The sequence below is a fragment of the Callithrix jacchus genome, chromosome 14 (assembly GCF_049354715.1).
Source record: "Callithrix jacchus isolate 240 chromosome 14, calJac240_pri, whole genome shotgun sequence".
NCBI classification, from domain to species: domain Eukaryota; kingdom Metazoa; phylum Chordata; class Mammalia; order Primates; family Cebidae; genus Callithrix; species Callithrix jacchus.
The window spans coordinates 98,963,760-98,991,007 of record NC_133515.1 but is presented as its reverse complement, the minus strand read 5'-3'; the positions used below and the strand labels follow the sequence as shown (position 1 = coordinate 98,991,007).

Sequence of the window (27,248 nt, the reverse complement as noted above, 5' to 3'; positions counted from 1 at the left end):
TTAATAAAAACTAGGTCTTATGTAATAACTTTTGATTTGAAGCCTTTAAAAACTTGGAATGAAGCCCCAAGGTCATGAGTTTGCCTGTTTTGTTTTGCGGCTTCTTCTCCTTCTTTTTTTGGTGGGGGAGAATGATTTATTTTGGCTTTCTTTATGCATGGATTGCCTTTCTGCCTGTTTTAATTCTGCGTCCTTTGGGGATGTGAATCCTTTAGAAACAGCTAGCTTCTGAGATGCTGAGAGAACTCCACACCAAAAGCCTGGCTATCTGGGTTCGAATTTCACTCTGCTGACATCAAGGTGGCCTTTGATACAATTGTTTCTCCTCTCGGCATGTTATTGATTTATCTATTCATAAATCTCTAAATTGTGGAGGTGAGCTAGATGATCTCGAAGTCAGCGTTCCTCTATCTCAAATGTTCTCTGCTATATGGTAAAGTTACATTTTGGATGCCTGATTAGGTAGAGAGGATACGGATCCTCATTGTCAATGCCATGGTTATTCAAGCACAGCGGTGGTTAAAGGATCTGAGGCAGGATTCACCGGGTCAGGCTAGAGGCATGGGAGGAAGAGCCGCTTTTTTGGGAGGGTCTTCTCTGCCCTCCAGATTTTTCACTTTTAACAAGCGATGGGTTCAGGATATGCTACCCACGAATATGACACCTTGGTATTTGAGAAAATGGCAGAAGCAGGAAAACTTCTCTGTCTGATCTCCTTCTGCCATTGTGCCTTGAAGCAGGCTAGAAGAGAATTCTCTGACTTGCCTCTAAAGCAGGTCCAGACAGGACCATGTTCAGAGGTGTGATGTTCTGAGGCAGCTCAGTGTGGCTGGGGTGTGAAGTGTGAGAAAGGGGAGGGGCTGCAAAAGGGTGGCTGAAGCCATGGGTCGGGAGGTCATGGAGGTCCTTCACACAGTGGCTGGGAGGTCGGGCTTTGTTTCAGAGGCAATGTGGAGCCTCCAAGAGACATTGAACGGGGGTGGGGGCCCGGGGAGGGGAGTAGCCTATTGCAGGGGATGAACTGTCATGGAAGAGGCGGGAAGTAGGGTGGCCAGCCTGGTGGGTGTTGCAGAGAGTACAGCGGGGAGGTGAGAAGGGCTTGAGTTGGGGCAGTGGTAAAAGGAGAGGGGAGGCTGGTGGGGCTCCTAGAAGGAGTCAGCTCTGGTTTGGATGTAGGGATTGGAGGGAATTTGAAGGGGCCTCTTGTTTGCTCCACCTCACACAAAGTACACAGGGGCACAGGAGTCACCATGGGTTCAATGTTGGTCGTGCAGAGGTGGATGGCAGGCCAGTGGCCCATCCTGTGGAGCTGTATGCAAGCAGCTGGCCATCCGAGTTGGAATTAGGGTGGATCACAGCTGGGAATGGAGGATGGGAGTCACCCATCTACTTTTTTTTTTTTTTTTGAGATGAAGTCTCACTGTCGCCAGGCTGGGGTGCAGTGGCAAGATCTTGGCTCACGACAACTTCTGCTTCCTGGGTTCAAGCTTTTCTCCTGCTTCAGCCTCCTGAGCAGCTGGGACGACAGGCATGCACCACCACGCCTGGTTAGTTTTGTATTTTTAGTAGAGACGGAGTTTCATCATGTTGGTCAGGATGGTCTCGATCTCTTGGTCTTGTGATCCGCCTGCCTCGGCCTCCCAAAGTGCTGGGATTACAGGTGTGAGCCACCAAACCCCGCCCCGTCTAAACTGTTAACAAACTAACCAAGAGTGAGCTTTTAGGGCAAGAGAACATTGTTCCAGGGCAGAGCTGAGCAGGCAGTTCTGTTTGAGGGACGGCCAGCGGGACTGCTCACTGAAAAGGAAGCAATCCCAGGGGGTCTGACTTCAAGAACTCTAACAAAAGAGCTTCAAGACTGAGCAAGTGGTCAACAGAGCCAGAGCCTGGGTGGAGGCGTGCTGTGAGACGAGGACTGAAACTGTTCCCCTGGTTCTCATGGGTAAGTGGTCCCTGGTGGTTTGGGGGATTGTATGCTCGTTGGATCTAAGAACATCAGCAACTTGGGAATCTGTGGAACCCAAGTTAGAGTGTAGACTACTCTTTTTTGCCTGCTGAAAAATGAGAGAGAGAAATTAGACGATAGAGATATGGGGTCAAGGAAAGAGTCTTTCAGGGTGGAGGACATCTGAGCCCACTGCCTCCTGGAGGAGAGGGCCTGGAAGAGAGGAAGCAGTTAAAGGAACGGGGTGTGTGTGTGTGTGTGTGTGTGTGTGTGTGTCCATGTGGATGTATCTGTGTGTGTCTGTCTCACTCTCTGTGTTGGTATGTGTGTATGCTTGTGTGTTTCTCTCCATGTCTCCATGTGTATGTTTGTCTGTGTGTGTGTCTGTGTTTTGTGTGTCTAAAAGTGTGCCTGTTTCTGTGTTTGTGTCTGTATCTGTGTTTGTGTGTCTGAATGTGTGTCTGTGTCTGTGTGTATCTGTGTGTATGCCTGTGACTATGTGTGTGTCTTTGTGTGTATGTGTCGGTGTGTCTGTGTATGTGTTTCTATGTATCTATGTGTCTGTGTGTCTGTGAGTACATGTCTCTGTCTGTGTGTCTGAGTGCATGTGTCTCTGTGTGTATGTCTGTGTCTGTGAATGTATATCTATGTGTGTGTGTCTGGCTGTCTGTGTTTGTTTATATATGTTTCTGCCTGTGAGTGTATGTCTCTGTGTCTATGTGTGTGTCTGTGTCTGAGAGTGTGTATGTCTGTGTGTATGTCTCTGTATATGTGTCCATGTCTGTGTGTATGTTTGTTTGTGTCCCTGTTTGTGTGTGTCTGTGTTTGTGCGCATGTCTATAACTGTGTTTCTCTTTTTGTGTCTGTATCTCTGTGTGTCTTTGTGTGCATCTATGTATATGTGTGTATCTGTGGGTATCTGTGTATATATCTGTATGTGTCTGTGTATATGTCTATGAGTGTGTGTCTCTGTGTCTCTGTCTCTGTGTCTTTGTGTGTGTCTGTATCTGTGTGTGTATGTGTGTCTGTGTCCCTGTCTATGTGTGTCTGTGTGTGTATATGTCTGAGTGTGTATCTGTGTCTGTATGTGTTACTGTCTGTGTGTGTCTGTATCTTGTGTTTGTGTGTGTGTCTGTATGTGTATGAGTGTGTGTGTCTGTGACCATGTGTTTATCTCTGCATGTCTTTGTGTGAGTGTCTGTGTGTCTGTGTCTATGTGTGCCCGTGTGTGTGTGTCTGTATGTTTGCATCTTTGTGTGTATCTCTGTGTATGTGTCTGTATCTGTGTGTGTATGTGTAGCTGTGTGTCTATGAGTGTGTGTGTCTGTATCTATGTGTGTCCCTGTCTCTGTGTGTGTGTGTGTCTATGTGTGTGTCTCTGTGTGTATCTGTGTGTTGGTCAATATTCCAGAGGTGGTGGGAAGATAGGAAGACCAGGATGAAGGTGGAAGAGTTGAGCAGGCACACAGGGACCCTTGGGGAGAGTTGAAAAGGACCTTGTCTGGTAGCCCACTCTTCTTGATGTCATAGGAGGCGAGGGCATCTGTGAGAGTGGGGTGGGAGCTGAGCTGAGTGCTTGGGATACAGGCTTAGACTCATCTTTAAGGAATGGAGGGAGCTGTTCAGAGACAGGTGGAGAGGCTGCTCTGGGAGCCCCGAGGTTGGCAACCACAGGTCACTAGTGCAAGCAGTTTGCACAGTGGTGTAATTAAATGTTCCCCTGTAGCTTTTGGGCTGCAGCCATGGGAGCAAAGAGGGTCCGCAGTGACGCTGGGAAGGACAAGGCTTTGCTGGGCCCATTCAGGGGACGTGGGAAAATGCTGGCATTGACCGTTCGTAGGCTCCTCTGCAGTGCAGGTGACAGCTGGGGACATTTGCTCAGGACCCACTGCCCCAGGCTCACTGCTCTCCAGGTGTCATGGTGGTGAGATGAACAGGACTGAAATTGGACTCTGGGGCGATGCGGCCCCGGCGCCTGTGGAGACAGCATCAGCGTTAGAGTCACTGGCTCCGGGCTCCAGTGCCGCCACGAGCACGCTCAGCGGGCTCTCCTCTGCTCCAGCATCCTCCTCTGTGATTGATGTTGCTAGTATTTGCATCATGGTAATAGTCACTACTGACAGGCAGGAATCGACAGAGCTTTCTTTCACCCTATTGGAAGCAAGAGTGAGGGATGAGTTCAAGACTCAACGCTATTCTTGCTGGGCTCCTTGAGGGATCTGAATGTGCTGTTTCTCATCCTCCTGGCCATCATCAGACCTGCCAGCGGGGGGCTCAGGTCCCAAGTCCTTTCTGGGCCATGTGGCCCCGGTCTCTGCTATGACGTTGTGCTGTGCAGATGGGCTCGTGGCGCAGGTCGAGGCCAGCTGAGCCGTGAGATGCAAATGGCCTGGATGATGGGTTATCAGAGCCGTATGCAGACCACACAGACGGTGGCCCAGATCCCCACTGCTGCCGGCTCTGCCACCCAAGCAGCCACTAGGCCCCCCTCCAGCTGCTCTGACATTCCCTTCCCAAGGCCTAAGAAATGCTCTGGCCAAGCTCGATGTTCACATGGTTCAGTGGACTCCTGGTGCATGAGATGAAAACACACACAGCGTTAGGGCAATGGGGGGCATGGTCGGGTGTTTGAGGCGAGACCGCTGCTAGAAACAAAGTTGGGGAAGGGGCAGTGAGGGACGAGGGAGGATGTCCTGAAGGATCCAACGGTCAAAGGAAACATTGAGAAGCAACTACTTTAGGCCAAGAACTCTGCCACGGTCATCTCTTTGGTCCTGTTTGAAGCCCTGCGAGGCAGGCATTCTCATTTCCAGTTCACAGACAGAGAAACTGAGGCCCAAGGAGATTGTGCTGAGTCTGACTCCAAAGCTTGTGCCCTTTCCACTACATAACCCTTGTCAGAACCAACCCTTAAACAAGGTTCACATTCCAAGTCATTTATTATACATGGAAAGAGCTTCTGAGGCCTGTTGAGGCTGATTTGCATAATTCATTTTTAGAACATTAATTAGCCGGGATGTGTAATAGTTCTTGTGCCAATTTGTGTTTCAATTTCAAATGCAAATACAAATTAGCAAATGTTGTTCCTGTGGCACCTTAAGGATGAAACATTTGCTGCTCGTCGTGAGTATTAATCTTTACATTTCTGAAACGATCGCTGATAGAAGAAATGATATCCTCTAATTTGCAGGATTGAGACAAAAAATGTAGTTTGCGGGGGTGCTGGGGTGGGTGAGAGGTAATTATCTTTCAGCAAAAGAAAACAGCATCCATCCATTGTTAAACAGTGCTGAGCATCTAATAAGAGTCAGGAGCTGTGATAAGAGGCAGAGATCCGACCAGGGAGTGCCCACACTTAGAGTTCTGGAAATACACACGCGTACTATGTTGTGATGTGCGTTAGAATAGGTCTAAGCTTTAAGTAGTGGAACAGAAAGATTGGAAGGCCTAGGAATGCTTCCCAAAGACGGGAAGCTGGAGGAAGCCCAGTCAGGGTGGGTTGTCCTTGGTGGTGGAGGGAGCAATGGTGGCAGTGGGGATATGATGGGAGAAGACAGCGACATGGAGAGACACGAGAGCTGGTGTATTTGGGGAACTCCGAGCCATTCTGCAGGTGTGACAGCAGGGGCATGTTGATGGACAGATTGCGTGCTGGCTGCTCTTTGGAATTCACCCTGCAAACCTGGGGGGAGCCATTCACAGAAGCAGCTGGTCAGACTGACATCTTAGAAAGTTCACCCTGGAGGCTGTGTGGAGAAATGTTGCATGGGGAGATTTAGCTAAGGAGTAGAGAAAGCGGTGGGGTGATCCCCCAGTGGAAGAGGAAGTGGAGATGGGGGCAGGGGACATGGTCAAGAAATATTTTAGTAATAATCACTACAGAGAGGCAGTATGGGGTGGTGCTTGGAACTCATCCCACCTTCTTGACATCTTAGCTGTAACCTTTGGCAAGTCTCTGACCTGGAGCAAGTCTCTGCTTTAATGAGCTCCTATGTAAAGCAGGCATGATAATAAAAAGCAGCTCTATCTCATAGAGTTGTCTTTCACAGAGGAAACACTCACGAATTGATGGAGCTGATAGAGAGGATGACGGTGGGATGGTTTCTAACTGAATCTGGGGGCTGAAAAACAGCAAGGTCTAGACAAATGTCCAGATTTCTGATCGGGAATGCTATAATGAATGTTGTTACTCTCCATCCAATAGAGAACCTGTGGAGGCAGAGGCTAGGAATGAGTCAGTGCAGACAGTGTGGGAGCAAGGATATGGTAGATAATCTACTCAGGTTCTAGAGGCGGTCTTCTAAAGGCAGCCCTCTCAGAAACATCAGCCCCATGTCCTTCTTAGCAAGTCCAAGGTTATACTCTTTAGCGTCTCAAAATTAATTAATTAATTAATTAAAAAGTACAATAAATTATTGTTGACTGGAGTCACCCTGTCGTGCTACCAAATACTAAATCTTATCCATTCTAACTGTGTTTTTGTACCCATTAACCCTTCTCACCCACCCTCCTCCGTCCCCACTTGGGCATGTTTTGTTGGCTAAAACAATTCACAAAGGCGATCCTTATGGAACGTAGATGGGTCTACAGAGGCGGGTGACTACAGTAGGATGTGGTTCATGAAGGACTATTTTTCACTGTTTTTCGTGCCTCGCCATGACAGATGCGTACACAGGTTGTCTTTGTGATAGTAAAGTAATCGTTACGTTGGCCCATGCAGCTATCGGGTGGCGGCCTCTCCAGCAGGTCTTCCGTATACAGTTTCATCTTTGCAACACCGCTTCAAGGCTGTTGCTACTCTCCTTTCACATTTAAGGAAATTGGAAATTGAAGTTCTGTAACCAGACCGTGGTCACAAAGTTAGTAAATAGTCTAAACTGGACCCAAATGTGGATCATTCTAACTATAAAGCTCATGCTTCCTTCTCTTCCTCCATGACTGATGCTGTAAAAGATCTTTAGATGGCTAGGGGTGGCATCTAACCTAGTCTAATCATGACGAGGTACACTTCACGGGGTTCGTGATTCTTGATTGCCAAGCTTCCTCCAAGTCCTATTATTTCATGTAGATCAGTTACAGCCTAGTGTAAGTGAGGTTTCACTTTACATAGCATGAGGCCGAATCACTTTGGTACTCTGGGACTCTGTCTAGAACTACAGGCTTTTGTTATTATCCAGCATCCAAGATAACTTTTTTTTTGAGACAGATTTTCACTCTGTAATCCAGGCTAGAGTGCATTGGTATGATCTTGGCTCACTGCAGCCTCCAACTTCTGGGTTCAAGTGATTCTCCTGGCTCAGCCCCCCAAGTAGCTGGGGTAACAGGCACACACCATCACACCTGGCTAATTTGTATTTTTAGTAGAGACAGGATTTCACCATGTGGGTCAGGCTGGTTTCAAACTGCTGATCTCAAGTTATCTGCTTGCCTCGACCTCCCAAAGTGCTGGGATTACAGGCCCGAGATAACTTTGTTATACTTAATGTAACTGGACATCATCACACGACACAGGTGGAAAATGTTCTCTACCAACCTCTGTGCTTCTAACCTGGAGACATGAAGGGCCAGCCGTCATTTGGTAAAGGAGAGTGTTGATAGATTAGCGATGTCAAGTTTGGCAGTGACTAAATTACTCGCCTCATATTGCCATGGAAAATATACCAAGTATGAGCAAATCCACGAATAAGTGAAGTTGCAGTATCACACTGAGGATGGCACGCCATAAATTTAGTGGAGAGGATTTTGGTTTTAGCAGATGACAGCTACTTAATTACTGGACTATCATCCCGGGCAAGGCCAACTTTTCCTGAGAAAATTAAAGTTTAATTTTGTATTTTTCCAGAGAGTCATTGGCCATCTTCTACAGTTATGTATCAGAATTTATAACCTTTGATATAAGCCAAGGTAAAATATATATTAGGAAAATATAGCAATTTAGTAGTGACAGTTGACAAGCTAGTGTCACACTATTGTGGGAGTTTCGGGAAGGATGAAACTGAGAAATGAGCAACAGAGAACCTCCCTTGGGTGAACCTGATAAAAGTGCCCTCAAACCTACACAGCGAAGTGAGACCCTGTCTCTACAAAAGAATACAAAAATTAGTCAGGTGTGGTGGTGCGCTTGTGGTCCCAGCTACTCAGGACGCTGAGGCAGGAAGGTGGCTTGAGCTCAGGATGCTGAGGCTTCAGTGAGCTGTGTTCCCACCGCTGCATTCCAGCCTGGGCAACAGAGCAAGACTCGGTCTCAAAAATGAAAACAAAACAAAGCACAGTGACCTCAATTTGAGCCTGCAAGTTTTTAGTTCTCCTTTCATTTGAGAAGTGTGATGGGAAGAAACTTGGGTTCTCTGGGACTCAGTTTACCTAACTGTGGACTAAGGAGGGCAGATGGACTAATTTTTTTTTTAAGAGCTCAGTCTGTTCTTTCTACAATATCTTTAGGAATCCTTTATTGTAAAAATTCTAAATCCATTAGTCTATAATTATTTTCTATATTATATCATGATAGTGATTTTGGATTACAGGGATTCCTCAGATATGGAAGGACAGGCTCCTTCTCCAAAAAAAAAAAAAACAAAAAACAAAAAATTTTCTCAACAGTATTTGATATGGCTCGATTTTCACATTTATTTGAAGCTATCTGCTATAATTTGGCTCTGTGTTCCCACCCAAATCTCATTTGGAATTTGAATCCCCATGTGTCAGGGGAGGGAGCTGGTGAGAGGTGATTGGATCATGGAGGTGGTTCCCCCATGCTGTTCTCATGATAGTGAGTGAGTTCTCGTGTGAGCTGATGGTTTTAAAGTTTGTGGCCGCTCCCCACTCTCTCTCTCTCTCTCATTCTCTCTCTCCTGCCACCATGTTTGACTTGCCTTGCTATCTTGTCTGCCTTTCACCTTCCACCATAATTCCAAGTTTCCTGAGGCCTCCCCAGCCATATGGAACTGTGAATCAATTAATCCTCTTTTCTTTATAAATTACTCAGTCTCTCAGGTAGTTTTTTATAGTTGTATGAAAATAGACTAATGTACCATCTAAATGTATTTGGTTCTGATTTTCTGAATTCCCCTCTTTCCCAGTCAATGTCATTTACTGAATTTGGCAAGGCTGTGAATTCAACTTCTATTGTAGTTCTGCAACCTGATTAAATTTTGGGTTTCCCTTTCATCGGTATCCATCCTGAAGAAATAATAAATTGAAGATTCTTCTAGGACTGACATAGAAGTTTACTCATTTTCAGATTGTGCTTTAAGCTTGGTGTTTAAAATAAGATCTTGTCATTCTCTTCATGTAAGCTCTTCCATGGAGTCAGAAACAGATTGTCTCTACCTGTCCATGTTGTTGTAATTATTCTCTACATCATCTGGAACTTGATTGCTAAGAACTTTGCTTTCAGTGAGCACTTTATCACAGACAACCACAGGTAAAAACATAAGTAACTGCTTTGTCCCTTCACAATTATAGTTGTGGTCTACCAGTATTCAAAACTTGGCTACCAGTATGCCATTTTCACTGGACGTCTAGATAACTAGTCTCAGGTTCACAATTTTGAAGTTGGTTGCCCAGGGTCCAAGGCTGTCTATGTCATGGAGTCTGTGACTTATTTTGGCCACTACAATATAGCAGAAGTAATAGTATCAGTTCCGAGCCTGGGCCTCAAAAGGCTCTCTGTGTTTTTACTTTCCTTCTTTGAGTCATGCCTCCACACGAGAAAAAGCCCAGGTTAGAATGTTGGAAGTTAAGATACTACATGGAGCATAGACAAGTCGTATCAACTGAGGCTCCACTGTAGGCCAGTTTAGCCCTTAGCCAGTCTGGCAGCTAACCATGGACACAGGAGTGATTTCAGCCAAGTGCAGCTAATTCCAGCTTTGCAGACAACTCAGGTTTGTGATTTTAAGCCACTAACTTTTGGACTGGTTTGTTATGCAGCAATAGCTAACTGATACATCTGCTCTTGAAAGTGCAAAACCCAGCAACAAAGAGATAACACACACATAGAGAGAATGAAAACAGATGGCTGCGTAATGTATACTTACTGCTCATTAGATTATAGAGTATGTCATACCCACAAAATTTCCAAGGAGGGAAGGAAGTTCCTGTGGACTGAATTTTTGTGGATTCTTTCAGTAAGAGATAAAACATGAGCTAGGCCTTGAAAAGTTAGCAGTATTTCAGTTGACCTAGATGCAGCAAAATATTTAGGAAATAGTACAACAACCAACAATCTTTTTTTTTTTTTTTTTTTTTGAGACAGGATCTTCCTCCGTTGCCCAGGCTGGAGTGCAGCAGTAGAATCACAGCTCACTGAAGCTTTGACTTCCCAGGCTTGACCAATACTCCCACCCTCAGCTTGGGACTCCAGGTGCATGTCACTATATATGGCTAATGTTTTTGATTTTTTGTAAAGCCAGTGTCTCTCTATATTGCCTAGGCTGATTTTGAACTCCTGAGCTCAAGAGATTTTCCTACCTTCCTCCCAAAGTTCTGGAATTACAGGTATGAGACACTGCACCCGTCTGATAACCAAAAATTTAACACAAGCATCAAATGTATTGAGCGAAAATTTTGAAGAAGTCATCACTGTCTCTTTCACCTACATAAATATTCTTTGTGGGGCAATAGCTGAGTCCTGTCAGAGTAATGAAATGTGTAAACAGACCCATATATTTTTAAAACAAGTTAAATTACTATAAACAGTTTTCAGACTAGCACAAAGTCTATAGTTATTGAAGAATAGTTGGAAATTACAGGGAAGAAACACTTCTTATCTAATCTGTAATCCCACTTACAGAAGCAGTCATTATTACCGTTTTAGCATATTTTCCAGGTCTTTTAAAAACACATATTTACATGGTAAGTATCAAATGGTAAATACAATTTGTGTAATTCTTTAGCTCTTTTCGTTTTAGACAGGGTCTTGCTCTGTCACCCAGGCTGGAGTGCAATCTCGGCTCACTGCAACTTCTGATTCCCAGGTTCAAATGATTCTCGTTCCTCAGCCTCCCAAGTAACTGGGATTACAGGAATGTACCACCGTACCAGGCTAATTTTTGTATTTTTAGTAGAGACTGTTTTGCCATGTGGACCAGGCTGGTCTTGAACTCCTGGCCTCAAGTAATCTACCCACCTCTGCTTCCCAAAATGCTGGGATTACAGGCATGAACCATAGTGCCCAGCCTACCCTTTCTATTTTAGTAAACATTATCTCATTAATTAAATTGTCTAAAGATGTAGTTTTTAATGACATCATAATATTTTATATTCTTGATGTACCATTATGTAATATTTTCCCTTTTTTGGACAATTATGCTGCTTCCTGTTTTGTTTTATTGTAAGTAGCTCTAGGAAAGCCACCTTTCTACATAAAACATATTTAGATTATTTTCTTAATACGGTTTAATAGAACAAAGTTTGTGCGTTTTTAGGGGGTGGTGGTATATACTGTCAAATTTCTTTCTCTTCCAGGCACTGCTTATTTTATTGCATCTTTTCCTGAGTTGTGTTTATTAAAGTAACTCTATAAACAAGTATATACAGTCAAGTATATACATGTATATAGAGTTACTTTAATAAACACAAATTGGAAAGCCTGTTGTTGTTTTAATTTGCATTTCCTTGAGCGTGAGATAAGCTGAATATTTTTCATGCACTCATTGACTCCTTGCTTCCCCCCACCCTTTTTTTTTTTTGCATGTGAACTGACTGTTCATGGTCTCGAGAATTGATATTGACATCAAAGTTCTTTTGTGAATGACCAGCTGCTCCGTGCCTCCCATGGGATGTGGGCTGTGCAGTAGGGAAGCTGTCATCTCCGATAAAAATGCCTATAGGATGGGCTGCCTCACATGGCCATCACCGCAGCTGTCGCCAGGGTGGCACTGCCAGGGACCTGCTATAGACAGCCCATCTACACGGGAGGACATGAAATCTCAGACCTGAGGCTCCATTCCTGCATTTGCCTATGGGACCCTGAACACTGCAGCACTGGTGCCTGGGGGTTGTTTGCTGTATGTGAGAGAAGGATTTTAAGGGCTTCGATTTCCCAGTGGCATAAGGCCCTGCTGTGACTGAGAGGAAAGTGGGTACCATAAGGCCGTGTTGCACTGGGATACTGTGGGCTGCTTGGCCTGGACCTGCCCTTTTCTTCTCTGACTCCATGGCCTGCAATGCTGAAGGCTCTAGTAGTGAGCTTTTGAGTCTCATTACCTGTCCAGAGTATACCCTGTGGTTCTGCAGCAAGCCACCTGTTAATTTCAAAAGAAAACCTGGATTTGTGCACATTCACTGGAGGTAATATATCCATTTTGGGTCAGATCGAGCTTGGTAATGTGAGTGATGATAGTAACTCAGAGTTCAGCTTGTTGCTGTTCTGTACCCTGTGGCATTCAGGACACCCTTTTATTACAGCATTTATCTCTCAGTGGCTTATCTACTCACTCAAATGCTTGTGCCTCTGGAGTCTGAACTCCAGGTGGGAGTGGCAACGGGCAGCATTTTATCCACCGCTGTATCTCCAGTGCTCCGTACAGGAGCTAGCCACAGTAGTTGCTCAGGAAATATTTGTTGAACCCAAGGAATATCAACATTTGGATTCCGAGGAAAAGGAAACCTTGCAAAAGCTTGGGTGAAAAGGTAATTTGCCAAGGAAGTTTTCAGAAGCAGCTGGCAACAGGATGGTTCTGGTCCCACTGTTGCTGTAGGCTCCCTGGCTGGTGCCCTCTCCTGTGCATGCCCTGCAGTCCTGAGCCAGGAGGCCCTGCAACAGAGAGGCAGCCACAGTCCTTGCAGTGGGAGAAGGAGGCTGGGATTCATTGAATCTTGCCCAACTCTCATAACCAAGATTTTTCCACTTGGTATGTTGTCACAGATTGAATTATGTCCCCCAGGCCACGAGTGGTGGCTCACGCCTGTAATCCTAGAATTTGGGGAGGCCGGGGAGGGCGGATTACTTGAGGTCAGGAGTTTGAGACTAGCCTGGCCAACATTGTGAAACCCCAGCTCTACTAAAAATACAAAAATTAGCCTGTGTGGCAATGCACACTTTCAGTCCTAGCTCCCGGGGAGGCTGAGGCAGGAGAATCTCTTGAACCCAGGAGACAGAAGTTGCAGTGACCTGAGCTAGCCTCACTGCACTCCAGCCTGGGCAGCAGAGTGAGACTGTCTCAAAAAAAAAAAATTATGTCCCGCAGAAATATTGCTGATGTCCTAACCCTCACTACTTCAGAACGTGGCTTTATTTGGAAATGGGGTCATAGAGTCATTGCAGATGTCATTAGCTAAGTTGGGGTTACACTAGAGTACATGGGCCCCCACCCCAATGAGACTGGTGTCTGTATTAGAGGATAGAAATTTGTACACGAAAGCAGAAAGGGAAGGTAGAGGCAGAGATTGAAGGGAGCCGCGAGAAGCCAAGGAATCCCTGGGGCTGCCAGGAGCCGGCCAGGAGGGATCCTCTCCCGAGGCTTCAAGAGGGGGTGCGTCCAGCTGACACCTCGATGGCAGACTTTTATCCTTTAGAACTACTGGGAAAACTTTTTTTTTTAATGCTTTTTGAGATGGAGTCTAGCTTGTTGCCCAGGCTGGAGTGCAGTGGCAGCATCGTGGCTCACCGCAACCTCCAAGTTCAAGCAATTCTCCTGCCTCAGCCTCCCGAGTAGCTGGGATTACAGGCACCCGCCACCACACCCAGCTAATTTTTGTATTTTTAGTGGAGATGGAGTTTCACTATGTTGGCCAGGCTGGTTTCAAACTCCTGACCTCATGATCCGCCCACCTTGGCCTCCCGAAGTGCTGGGATTACAAGCATGAGCCTCCATACCTGGCCAACTGAGAGAACATTCTAATCCTCATTTATCCTTTAGAATTGGGAGAACAGAATAAATCTCTGCTCTTCGAAGCCCCAGGGTTTGTGGTGCTTTGTTCCATCGGCCCTCGGAAATAAGCATGTGTGGTTTGGTATTGCCTGCTCTCCTGCGCAGCCCGTGTGGGGCCAGCGTGTGCGGGTCATGTGCCTGCGCTCACAGATGCAGCAACACTCTTCCCCAGTACTGGTCTCGCTTCTGAGAAATGATCAATACACCTCAGGTATGTCTCTGCATCTATTTTATGCAGAGTTGCATTTTATTTCCCTTGTGTGAGTCAGATAGAGAGCTTGTTTTTTAACCCGAGCTGGATGTTGACAATCCAGCCCAGCGTGTGGGAGTCTGAGATTCTGTCTGCCATGGGAGTGGGGGGCACCTCCACTCTGCATAGGCTACTGGGGAGATATTCTTGGGCTCTTAGAAGGTACAGAGGTCCTGGCCATTGCCTTTTATTTTGGCGAGGGTAGGGGATGGGGTTGGACAGAAACGAAAACAGCTGTACTTCCACATTGGATGTTTTAAACACTGGGGCTCGTTTGACACCAGAGGCAGCACTGTTAAAAGGAAGGGGAGCTAGCATCCAAAGTCCGGGCTGTGGATCCCACATTCTTCCTCTCCCTGTGGTCTTGGACAGGCCACTCCTCCTTCCTAGACTTCAGCTTCCCCACAGATATGATGGTCACACCTGTGCCCTGTCGGAGCTCATCCCTCGGCTGAGTTCCAGTGGGTTCCAGGCAGGGCCGGGATGCCTGGGACTAGGCCGGGAGGGCCAGAGGTGGAGTTGAGGGTCTGCTGTCACGCAGGAGCCACCGTCCCAGTGACTCTGGTGCACCTGCCTTGGGATAATAGCGATAAAGACGAAACCATGGTTTCTTTGTGAAATCCTTCTGCTTGAAAGACAAATTCAGCATCTGAGGACCTGGATTGAGCTCTGCTTTGAATGTGGTCAAGAAGTGCAGCCTGTGGCCAATCTCTGAGCCTCTCTGAGACTTGTTTTCTTCACCTGGAAAATAAAAATGACAACATACACCCAGTGCTGCAGTTTTGACCTCAGGTGACAACGTGGGCATGAGCCTGCTTGGCTGCCCTACAGCTGGGATGGGCCAGGGACGCTGCCCCACCCAGCCCAGAGCCTTCGTGTTTTCTCCTCTTCTATGTCTCCTTCCCCCATCGGCAGGCCGCTAATGGCTTTGGCATCTCTGTGGTCCATTTCCTGGAGGGTGTAAATTATTTATGGGACGGACACATCAGCCAGCAGGCAGAGGCGCCGCGTCAGAGGCAGCACTGTGCCTGCGGGAGGAGGCTGGGGGTCAGCCCGACCTAGCCCTGCTCTCTGCTTCCCAACCTCGAAGGCTGCCTCCAGCCCTGTGCCTCCGCCACAGGAACCTCACACTGCTCGCTGGGGCTGTCCCTGGAGCCCTCCTCCCCTGGCCTGGGCCACTGCACTCTGAGCCAGTGGGTTTCTCTCTTGGAAGGAAGGTTGGCCTCTTACCAGCCATGCATAATGGATGAGTGCTTAGAAAAGGGGTCTGGTGAGGACACTCCCCCCATTAGTGACCCTGATATCACCCCTGAGGAGCCCCCTCTCTACGCTGCTTCTGTCCCTGGCACACAGGCTCGGATTGGGTTGGGTGTGGGAAGCAGCGTTTTTCCTAACCATTGATAGGGTGGCCGAGAGGAGGCTCTGAGAGCTCTCGGGCTGCTGCCTCACTAGGGAGAGTCCGGTGTGACTCTGTTTACCCACCTGATGACACGCAGGTCGCTTTCCCAGCAGGAAATGGTGTGTCAATATCCAGTTGATCTTGGCCTGGGGCAGAGGAGGGAGGTAATGGATTCTTTTCAGTGTCCAAGGATGCTACAGATGCTCCCCAGAAAGCGCACATGCGCACAAACACGAAGACTTGCATGCAATCTCGGCGGGTCCCAGTGGGTCCCCTGACCTCCTCACTAGTGGCCTCGTGTACTGAACTGAGCCCAGTTTCTGAATTCAGACAGACTCACATGTGAATCCAAACTTCACTAGCTCTCCGCCCATCTGCCTGGGACCGCTTTCCCCTGGCCTCTCCCTGCCCCAGTCATCCTTCATGTCTCAGCCAAAGCCTTCTCGGGCTCTCAGGATGAGTTTAGGTTCTGCACTCTACTTTTCTCTCCCTGACATTTGTGACGCTGGTTCTTATGTTTCTTCTGTTGGTCTTCTTTATAATGACAGCAATCACTCTGTTTTTTTCACCACTGCATTCCAAGTGCTTAGTCCAATGCTTGTCACCCAGCAGGTACTGAGCCAATATTAATCTTGAATTAGTCACTCAACTTTTCGTACTACTCTGCCCACAGAAGGAATGGTCAAATCCACTTTCTAAAATAAATCTAGGTTATATACTGGGACAAGATTTCCATTTATCTTATAATGACTTTGAGATGCGTCCTTGTTTTTATCTGGTCTCCTAAGCTTGGGGGTTTGTGGATCAGAGGTGATTTGGGTGATTCCAGCCCATACAAACACTGGAGACAGAATTTAGGCCCCCCGTGTCACTTACCTGGGTGACTGGTTCTGGCCTTTTTACTGGAGCAAGGGCAGTATACAGGTACTAGATATAGCTTTTCCTAATCAAGGAAGGGCATGATTTAACCTTGGATAAAGGAGCTTGAAGAAGCTTTGCAGGTTGCTTTGTAGTTTACCAAGGGTATGGGGCAGCAACATAAGGATTGAAACCACGCTGGGGGGAAGAGTAGGGGAAAGGAATGAGAGGGGAGAAAGGAGGAGATCACCACTTGTTAAACAGCTGCCGTGGACCAGGGATGGTGCTGGGTACTTCCTTTATTAGGTTATTCATTTCAGATGGCCCCCAGCAGTAAGTATTTTAATATCCATTTATAGAAGAGGACACTGAGGCTCAGAGGGGTCATATACCTTGCCAGAGTTCACCCAATTAGTACGTTGGGAAGGATGGGGCAGGGATAATATTTGAGCATGCCACGTGTGCTGAGCTTCCTTCTTTCAAAGCACGTGTGCATCTTGTGAATGGTCTTGGCCACAAGTTCATGTGCTGGGCAGGGCAGATAGCACTGTGTCTGTTAGACTGGTGGGGGTGGTGATGCTTGGAGAAAGGAAGTGGCTTACTAAGGATTGTATGTCTTGGAGAGCCTGTGTGGCCAGGGAGGGAAGGCCTGCTGGTTGAATGGAACCTGAATGAGTGTTCTGAGGTATCGATTCATCCTGCCTGGCCCTCCTCTCCCTTGATGTGTCAGGCCTGAGAGCAGCTTAGCTGGAAAGCTCTGTTGTCATCAAAGTAATGTCTCCTATAGGGACAACATTTTGCAATTTCCAAAGCACTTTTATATCTACTATCTCCTTTAATCACCGAAATAGCCCTTCAGCCTACGTTCTATTGTTCACAGTTAACTGAGGCTCCACAACTTTGTGCAGCCTGCCTAGGAGCGCACGGCGAGGAGGTTGTGTAGCTGGGATTCCCTCTGACCCATCTTCTGGTCTTCCACACTCAAGGTCAGCCCTGGACCGTGCAGGCCAACGACCTTGGTTTCCCTCTGATCTCCCGCTGTGCTGGGCTGGCTGTTCCTGGACGGAGGGCTGGCTCCCTCACTTCGTAAGCCCGACTGATAAGAGGAGAGCTGCTTTCCAACAAACCGGAGAGTTGCTCTGGGTCAGGCAAAGGAAACATTGACTCCCTCGTGTCACAAGGAGCCTGTGGGACCTTGGTTTGTGGCCACATCTCTGGATAGTGACTATCTGGAAATGTCTCGTTAGCTTCCTGCAGCATGCCAGGGCAGAGTGTCAGCCAGCCGTAGTGAGAAAAACACACTCAAGTCTCTTGTCTCTCACAGAGCATGTGACCTTCACTCAGATGCAACTTAACAGCTGCCCAGAATGTATTTGTTTCTAGTGTATCTTCTTAAAATTTTCTTTATGCTGCTAGATCTAACAAAAGTGATTTCTGTATGTGAGTGACTCATAGTTCCTGTTACCCTGTTATTCATTTTTTTAGATGATTTGCCAACAAAAATTGCATTTGGTATACAATAAAAGGCATGTCATAGAAGCTTGGAAACATACAAAGATAACAGGCTGACTAATGAGGACTACAGAACACATAGCAGCTGTGGGCCTTTGGGGAAATAGGTGCTCCTTCTTAGTTTTCCTGTTTGTGAAAGTAGGGGGAAGGGAACTAGCTGATCTGGACACGATTCTGAGTGAGGTGCAAAATTTCATTTGGTCCACACAGCAAGCCCAGGGGGCAGGAGGTATTAGCATCTTTAATGGGGCTTCAACAGGAGGCTGGTCTGAAGACTAGGTGGTGAGGAGTCTGGAGCGAGAGGAGACCAATGCTAAATGGCATGGGGGACAGCTGAGGAAGTCCTGAACCGAGGCAGGGAAGAGACGAGACCTTAGATGTGGCTGATGCGGAAGTGCAGCGTCCATTGGGGAAGGTGTGGGGTCACCCAGGAAGACATGGCTTCTGAATAATGCATGGACCAGGAGGACATGGCTTCTGGGTGACCCCACACCTTCTCCGATGAACGCTGTATTTTTGCTTCAGCCAAGGTGAGAAACGGAAGTTCAGTCTTTACCTGAAATCCTATGACTAGTAACGAAGGTGAGTGGGGGAGGAAGCACCCGTGTTTGTCTGATTTCATAGCCGTGTCCTCCTGGGTGACCCCACATCCTTCCTGATGGACACTGCATTTCTGTATCAGCCACATCTAAGGTCTTGTCTCCTCCCTGCCTTGGTTTGGGACTTCAGCTGTCCCTCGTGCCATTTAATATTGGTCTCCTCTCACCCCAGGCTCCTCACCACCTAGTCTCCAGAAGGTTCCTCTGGAGCCACCGTCTGACCCTACCAGCCTCCTGTAGAATCCCCATGCTGGCTCCTAATTGACCAGAAATACAACATTTAGTATGGCATTCAAAACTTACTTCTCCATTTGCCTTTCAACCTTTAAAATAACACCTACATTTGCAAGAGTAGTGCATTTTACGGAAGAAGATCTCATATATGTTAACCTCAGAAGTTTATTGTATCTCTTATTTTCAAGCCAATAGGTCCAAACACCATTTCCTAAAAGTCTTTTATGTATGTTTCTGCCTTGAGGCATTTCTTCATGAGCTTTCTTCTGCTTGAAATGTATTTTTTCTTACATTTATGCTTTCTTTTTCCTCCAATGCCTCCTCTAATGGGCACCTCCTCCAGGAAGCATTCTATAGTCTCTGTGCCATGCCAGAATCCACTCTTTGATTTCCACAGTCCCACGGAACGCCAAGCTTTTGGAGGGGAGCATTCACCTCTGAGCTGCCACCATCCCTGCCAAGACTCAGAAATGCCTCATGAAATGTTTCTTAAACAAAAACATTAGATAGCATTGAATTAATTACTATCAATCAGTACTATTGCTTTCTGAATAAATGCCAGTTGGGTTTAAGAATCATTATTCACCAAGACTGTGAAGTACAGTGGAAATAAAGTGACTGCATCCTGGTAAAAGCAGGGCAGGGAAGATATGCCTCCTTGGGTGAGGCCTTAGGGAAGCTCTGGGGAAGGGTTGTCCATGTTCTCTATTGGAACCAAGGATTTGAAGGGGCAGGTGCGAGTCTCCTCACTTTCCAGGACCATCATCCCTGCTTCTACTTCGAGAGCCTCCCAGAGTACCCGTTAGCCCACATCCTACCCCATTCAAAAAGCACAACGGTGCTCTAGGCATCTAACGGCTGAGGAATGGCAGGAGGATATTCAACATAATAGACATCATGGTTGCTAAAAGGTAACCATGTTTTGCCATTGCTGTACTGTCACTGACCAGGTGCTCCTATGTGGTCAGTTTTCTTTTTCACTTCCTTGTTCACTGTGGAGGCATTCATTGACCTATCCTTGGCATCCTGTGTGCCAAAGGTTATGGTGTTTAAAAGACAGAGAAGGCAGTGAGGGAGAAAGGAGGAGATGAGGAGTGGGAGAAGTGTTTATACTCAAACATACACATGCATATACACACATATATGTACAAATTCTATGCACACACACACATGCACCATGTGTCTCTTGCTCTGCAGTTATTCACAGTTGGCCTTGAGAGATCTGATGGGCAGGTGAAACCATTAAGAACAGGATATCACAGTGAAGCACAAAATGCAAGACTTGGCCTTACGGGCTTTGTGAGTGCTGTGTGCTTCTGAAGCGTGATGGAGCATGCGAGTGAGATCACCCGAAGGATTCATCCCGAAGCGTGAGGGAGCATACGAGTGAGATCACCCGAAGGATTCATCCCGAAGCGTGACGGAGCATAAGAGTGAGATCACCCGAAGGATTCATCCTGAAGCGTGACGGAGCATACGAGTGAGATCACCTGAAGGATTCATCCTGAAGCGTGATGGAGCATACGAGTGAGATCACCCGAAGGATTCATCCCGAAGCGTGACGGAGCATAAGAGTGAGATCACCCGAAGGATTCATCCTGAAGCGTGACGGAGCATACGAGTGAGATCACCCGAAGGATTCATCCTGAAGCGTGATGGAGCTTAAGAGTGAGATCACCCGAAGGATTCTTAGGGTGCAGAACCCTTTAACGAGCTGGATTCCTGGCAGGCTTCCATTCTTTGAACCATTAAACTCTTGTGTCTCTCTCTTGGCTAATTGGCACAATACGCCTTGTCCCCTTGGAAGTGTGGGGTGATGCCCCACCAGGGTCTAGAAGGCTGGGTTGGGCAGACCTGAAGGTGGCTTCCTATGATGGTGGAGACCTCGGAGAAGACCCTGGGATTTGTCCGGTAGGAATATGGAAAGCAAATCCTCTGGAGGCACACTCTGTCAATATTATCCCCGGCAGGGCTTGTCTGAGCCTCTGCTCTGAACGGTGTGTTTTTAGGTGTCTGTGTGTTGGGGGCAGTGATGCTGATGGTGTTGTGGCTGTGGGAACTCTTTCCTCTCTCCTCTTCATAGCATTGCTTCATTCAGCAAACTGCTCAGTTGTCACCTCCTCAGATTAGACCTTCCCTGGCCCCCTGTCTAGAATAGTCCCTCTCCTTGATTGTATTTTAAAGCATTTTTAAAATGGCCTCTTTTCCTGCAGCAGAATGTAAGTGTCATGGGGTCAGGGACTCTGTCTGTCCTGTTCATAGATGTGTCCCCAGCATTTAGAATACTACCTGACACTTAGCAGATCCTGGACAATAACAATCATCATTTCAAACTATAACTTGTAATAAATAATTACATGAAAGGGACAAGGCAGCTATTATTTTCTGACCATCTAAGTGTTCTCTATATATACTCTGCATCAAATTCTCAAGACAAAGTGGGATATATAACACTAACCCCCCCACTTTTTTTTTTGATAGATGAGACGCATTTAAGGCTCAGAGAAGTTAAATAACTTGCCCAAAGCCACATGGCTCATACTTGGCTGAAAGAATAGAAATGATTGGGTTACATATTTAAATTCCCTGGGTGGGGGGGAATTAACTCAAAATGGATCAAAAACTTAAATCGAAGACCTGAAATGATTAAAATTCTACAAGAAAACCTAGTAAAAGCTCTTCCAGACACTGACCTAGGCAAAGAATTTATGACTAAGACCTCAAAAGCGAGTGCAACAAAATCAAAAATAAATAAAGGGGACCTAATTAAACTAAAAACCTTCTGCAGAGCAAAAGAAATAATCATCAGAATGAACAGACAACCCACGGAATGGGAGAACATATTTGTAAACTGTGCATCTGACAAAGGACTAATATCCAGAATCTACAAGAAACTCAAATAAATTAGCAAGAAAAAAATTAAATAATCTCATCAAAAAGTAGGCAAATGACATGAATAGACACTTCTCAAAATAAGATATACAAATGGCCAGCAAACATATGAAAAAATAATCAACATCACTATCATCAGGTAAATGCAAATTAAAACCATGATATGAGATGCCACCTGATCCCAGCCAGAACGGCCATTATTAAAAGTCCAAAAACAATAGATGCTGACATGGGTGTGGCGAGAAGCGAGCAGTTATACACCGTGGGTGGGAATGTAAATTACTGCAACCTCTATGGAGAACAATATGGAGATTTCTTTTTTTTTTTGAGATGGAGTCTTGCTTTGTCACCCAGGCTGGAGTGCAGTGGTGTGATCTCGGCTCACTGCAACCTTCTCCTCCTGGGTTCAAGCAATTCACAATATGGAGATTTCTTAAAGAACTAAAAGTAGATTTACCATTTGACCCATCGATCTCAATAATGGGTATTTACCCAAAGTAAAAGAAGTTATTATATCAAAAAGACACATGTGCACCTGTGTGTATAGCAGCACAATTCACAATTGCAAAGATGTGGGATCAACCTAAGTGCCCATCAACCAATGAGTGGATAAAAAAATGTGGAATGAATACACCATGGAATACTACTCAGCCATAAAAAAGAATGAAATAATGTCTTTTGCAGCAACTCTGATGGAGCTAAAGGCCATTATTCTAAGTGAAGTAACCCAGGAATGGAAAAACAGATACAGTATATTCTCACTTATAAGTGGGAGCTAACTATGAGAATGCAAAGGCATTCAGAGCAATATAATGGACATTGAAGGTTCAGAAGTGGGGAGGGTTGGACAACCTGGGAAATAAAATACTACATACTAGGTACAATGTACACTACTCAGGTGACAGGCACACTCAAATCTCAGACTTGAGCAGGATTGGTGCAGAGCAGCTGCGGGAGGCAGTCATGTCATCCGAGAGGGTCCTGTGGACCAGTCCTCCTGCCCGTACATTCTTATTATTACCAGGCCTGAATCAGAGGCCTGTACAGCATTTAAAGGGTAAACTCAGGAACTATGATATGCTGGCTGCACACGGGCAGGGCTGATGATGGCTGTGAGATGTCAGGCGAACTTTGGATCTAATCTTGGTTCTGACACTCCCGGCTAAGTAACTGAAGCCCCAGTGACCTCAGATGTAAAATGGCGAAATAATGATAAAATGGTTAAAAAAAAAAAGCGAATGATTATATAACACACATTCTATGGGCAAGAACTGTTGATATGTGTGTATGTGTATTCATTTAATCCTCCCAACAACTCAGTGAATGTAAAGCTGTTAAATTTTTGTTTTACAAATAGAGAAATTGAGGCACAGAAAAGTTAAGTAACTTGACATCTAGCCAGGAATAGGTCTGAGATTCAAACTGGGCAGTCTGGCTGAGTACAGCACTGTATCACCTGCCTCCCAGGGTTTGGGGTAGGCATGAATAACAACCCGACTTTCCAAACTGTTTTCCTTCGTCTCTTCAACTGTTTTCCACACTTACATCCTTCTTTATAGCTTTGGGAATATTTTAATGCTTTTAATATGGACAAGTCACAAAGTTTATTGTCTACCTCGACCCAACCTTTTTTAGTGGCATTTAAGAACCCAGAAAAATAGAGAGCATGTGGTCAGGCATGGGAGCATCCATATTGCCAGGGGCTTTGTATGCGTGTGGTTCTGTTAGTAACTCTACATGTATGTGGACGTGCCTTTCTTAATAAAACCGCTGTTGGATGGCTCGTTCTGTTTCTCTCTTCATTGCTTCCTCTATCCACCCTTGATGGGGAAGGGTCTTTAGCATGCTAACTCACTAGTGTTATCCAATGAGAAGAGGTCACTATTAGCAAGGGAAATGAATTCTAGGTGCTTTACTCTAAAGGGTATGAGATTAGAGTGAACCTTTCAGCAGGATGGGGAAGGGGGAGGCAAGTGAGGTGCTGAGGGTGCACCTAGGGACTGGCTCCACCTTGAGAGGGATGTACCTGAAATTTTGCACCCTAGGTGCTCTGGCCTCACTGTGATCCCTGGCCCTGGGTTTCAGGACCCACTAGAAATAGAAGCTGTGGCCACTAACTCTAAAGATCTGTGTGGCCTGGACCTCACCGAGAGCTGCAGGGAGAGGTGCTTTGCAGGGAGGGCAGAGGCACCCAGAAACAAGAGATTGCCTGTCTGTGGGCTGCTGAGTGACTCTGTGGACAAGACACTGTTTGTATGTTAGGCTCTGGTCTTTGTGTGTTTCGGATCGGCCAGGAATTTTTCCTGATGGCGTAGTACTTGTGTTCACTTTCACACTTTGAAGGATGTTGTGGATGGGACACCAAGACGTAAATGAAGTGAAATGAGAGAAAATAAACAAAACAAAATACCCAAGTCACCCCTGCATGGCAGCATCAGCCTCCTGCTGCTGCAGTCGAAGGTGGCCTTGACTGTGCCCAGGAGTCACCTCTGTGTGGTGGGGGACACCAAACAGTGCTCCACGGAGCATGAGCAGTTGAGGTCCCACCTCTGGTTGAGCCCTGGTACCCTCAGTTTTACCAAGTTATATACATTGGGATTCTGAACATTTGCTTTAATTTTCCATGTGCTAAGAAAAGAGTTTGAATCACTGTCCTAAGAGATATCTTATTAATTACTTTTGAGGTCACCTCTTGACATCCAGATGGCCTAGCTCCCCTTTCTTGCTCTGATCTGTGCAGGACAAAGGAGTATTTGCCTCAGCTGTTAGAGTTGAGACCAGTCTGTTGTAGTCAGACAGACTTTACTCACTATGTCTCAGGGATGACACCAGGGATGCGGACATGTAAAGACTTGTGTGGAGGTGCCTGATGCACAGGGCCCACCCATTCCCTAGGACTAGAAAATTCCATGCCACCCCAGCTTCCTATCCCCTGAGTACTGTCTCAATTTCTACCCAGGAGCTCTCTTCAGCCCTAAAACAGTGAGACCTGGGGAGAACCTTAAACTTCATAGAAAGTAATTCCCCCTGCTTTGTCCCCAAGGTTTGGGTTCTGTGTCAGAGTATCCTGTGTGAGCCCCGCTTCTTCCTAGGATGACCAGCATGGGCATGTCTGTTCACTGCTTCCAGGGAAGACACTTCCTATGCACTGAGGTGTAGCCATAGAGATCCCTACAATGTAGTCCTCAGAATACAGCTCAGTTGTGTCCACTTGCAAACAAAATACCCACCTAGCCACACCCACACACATCCTGGCAGGAGATGCTCCCTCTTACTAGTTCACTGTCACCAGGGGCACCATACATTCTAGTTTTCCTGGGACAGTTCTATTTGGTGCCTGTTGAGTGGGTGTGATTCTGAATAGCTCCCCTGTTACTCCCAAAGTGTCCTGATATGGTTTGGCTGTGCCTCCATTCAAATCTCATCTTGAATTGTAGCTTCCACAAATCTCAGGTGTCATAGGAGGGACCCAATAGGAGGTGGTTGAATCATAGGGGTGGGTCTTTCCCATGCTATTCTCATGGTGGTGAGTGAGTCTCACAAGATCTGACGGTTTTGTAAAGAAGAGTTTCCCTGCACAAGTTCTCTTTCTTTGCCTGCCACCATGTAGGATGTGACTTGGCTCCTCCTTCACCTCCGCCATGATTGTTAGGCCTCCCCAGTGCTATGGGACTAAGTCCATTAAATCTCTCATTTATAAATTATCTAGTCTTGGGTGTGTCCTTATTAGCAGCATAAGAATGGACTAATACATGTCCTATTTGAGGTGAGAAATTGTATGTCACCCTAATTATCATTATTATGATGAGAGAGTTTCCTGACCCTCAGTGCTCAGCAGAAACCTTACTCTCTCCAGGAAGCCCTCCTGCCAGATACCTTGGGCTGATCTGCTCTTCCAGGCAACTAACTACCAAAGTGCTTAGGGGTCTTCTTCATCCCGAATCCTTTACCAGCCTTTCCCCCACTTTTTATTCACTCAACAAGTATTTCATGCCCCTCTACAGTGCACCAGGAAGTAGTGAAGGCATTGGGAAAAAGTAGGAGAACCAAAAGGAAGACTGACAGGAAGTATCTAGATATATCTACCTATTTACAGTGCGCACTGATGATAAAGCCATGAACACAGACATACATATTTTTAGTATATGCTCTATTATATTTTGTTATTAATATATTTTATATTTATATTATGTATTACAACACATGATTATTAGAGTTATTATATTTTATATGCTTGTAATATGTATTTATATGATATTGTACACACACACACACACACACACACATATGTATGTATGTATAAATGCTTCCAATAATAAGGACTGTGAAGAAAGGAGAACCAGGCTGAGGTGAGGCAGGAGGGATGGGAATGCATGTCCTGTCTTTTACGGGATGGGCAGAGCTGGCTTCTCTAATAAGATGATATTTGAACAGAGGTCTGATTAAGTGAGGGAGTGACTTTGGTCACTCAGAAAGCATTTCAAGGCAAAGAATTTCATGCAGAAAAGCCCTAAGAAGGGAGGAACAGCAAGGTTGCTTATATGGCAGAGGCCATTGGTGTGCATGTGGATTGAGAGTGTCTGAGGCTGTCTTCCGCTGTCCTGCCCACAGCCTGGCCAGACACTGATGCCCACATCCCAAGGACCTCGGTGAATGTTGATTGGTGGATGACTGACAGGTCACACATCCCTCTGGTTCTCTTGGTCACTCTGGTGCTGGGTCAAAGCTTCGTGGGTCAGCCTGTTTCTAGCCATACCAGTGTGGCTGGACTGCTTGTTATGGGCGATGGTAGTTCCCAAATGATCTGAACTCCAGGGCAGAAAGGCCTCTGCCACCTCTCTGCAGCTGAGCGCACTCCACAGAACTACCAGAGGCAGAGATCTCAGGGACATGCCATCTTCACTCGACACCATTCTGTATAATTTTATAAAGCCATGTAACAGGCTGTGTATTCAGAAGGCAGAGAGTATAGCTCACACCTTAAGAGAAGCCCTGGTAGTACGTTTGCTTCAGGATGTTAATTTTGCATTCTTGTTCGTTGGTGTTTTTCAGTGGATGTTCCCTGGATGATACAGACTTTGGCTGATTGTATTTCTCCTCTGCACTGGCAGCCAGGAAGCTCCTCATCAACCCGAGGCTCATCAGTGATAACTGAGCAGAAACAACCAGCATGAACTCCTCTGAATGAACCCATCCTTGGTTTCAACTTACCATTCTAGTCTTCCTTTTCTCTTATGTTAAGTTTTCGTCTTAGTAAACCAGTTTAAACCTTCTTGAAGTGGTCTAGATCTTAAATGTATCCCTAAGTAAATCACCTCTCTAGACACTTTTACTTGTAAGTAAGTTCTTAGCACCTACTATGTCAAAAGAAGTATGTTAGGCTCAGAAGGAAGGACTCCAAGTGTTTCAGAGTCCCAGCCCTCCAGCTGAATCCCCATTCTATTTGTCCCGTTTCTCATGGGTCAGATCTCAATGAATGCGGCATTCTACAGAATGAAGAAACTGACCCCTAAACTCCGTCCCTCAAAAGGATTAACTATTAGCATAATTTACTTTGTTTTAATAATGGTGCTGAGCCTAGTACCTGCAGAGAGGAAATAGATTTTTTTAAAAAGAAGATGGTTGGGTCGTCATTACTTCAACATGTCTGTTGTGTCTTTGTCTTGAAGGGAATTAAGAACCT

At 46.1% G+C, this 27,248-nt stretch overlaps 1 long non-coding RNA gene across 1 annotated transcript in view; it reads left to right on the top strand.

Moving 5' to 3' along the window:
• The window catches only part of LOC144579184 (uncharacterized), a 42,502-nt gene extending 15,664 nt beyond the window's left edge, over nucleotides 1-26,838 (top strand). Inside the window, exon 3 of the long non-coding RNA XR_013526154.1 lies at nucleotides 26,618-26,838. This is a non-coding gene — a long non-coding RNA (uncharacterized LOC144579184). The remainder of the gene's footprint in view (nucleotides 1-26,617) is intronic.
• The last annotated feature ends 410 nt before the right edge of the window (nucleotides 26,839-27,248 follow it).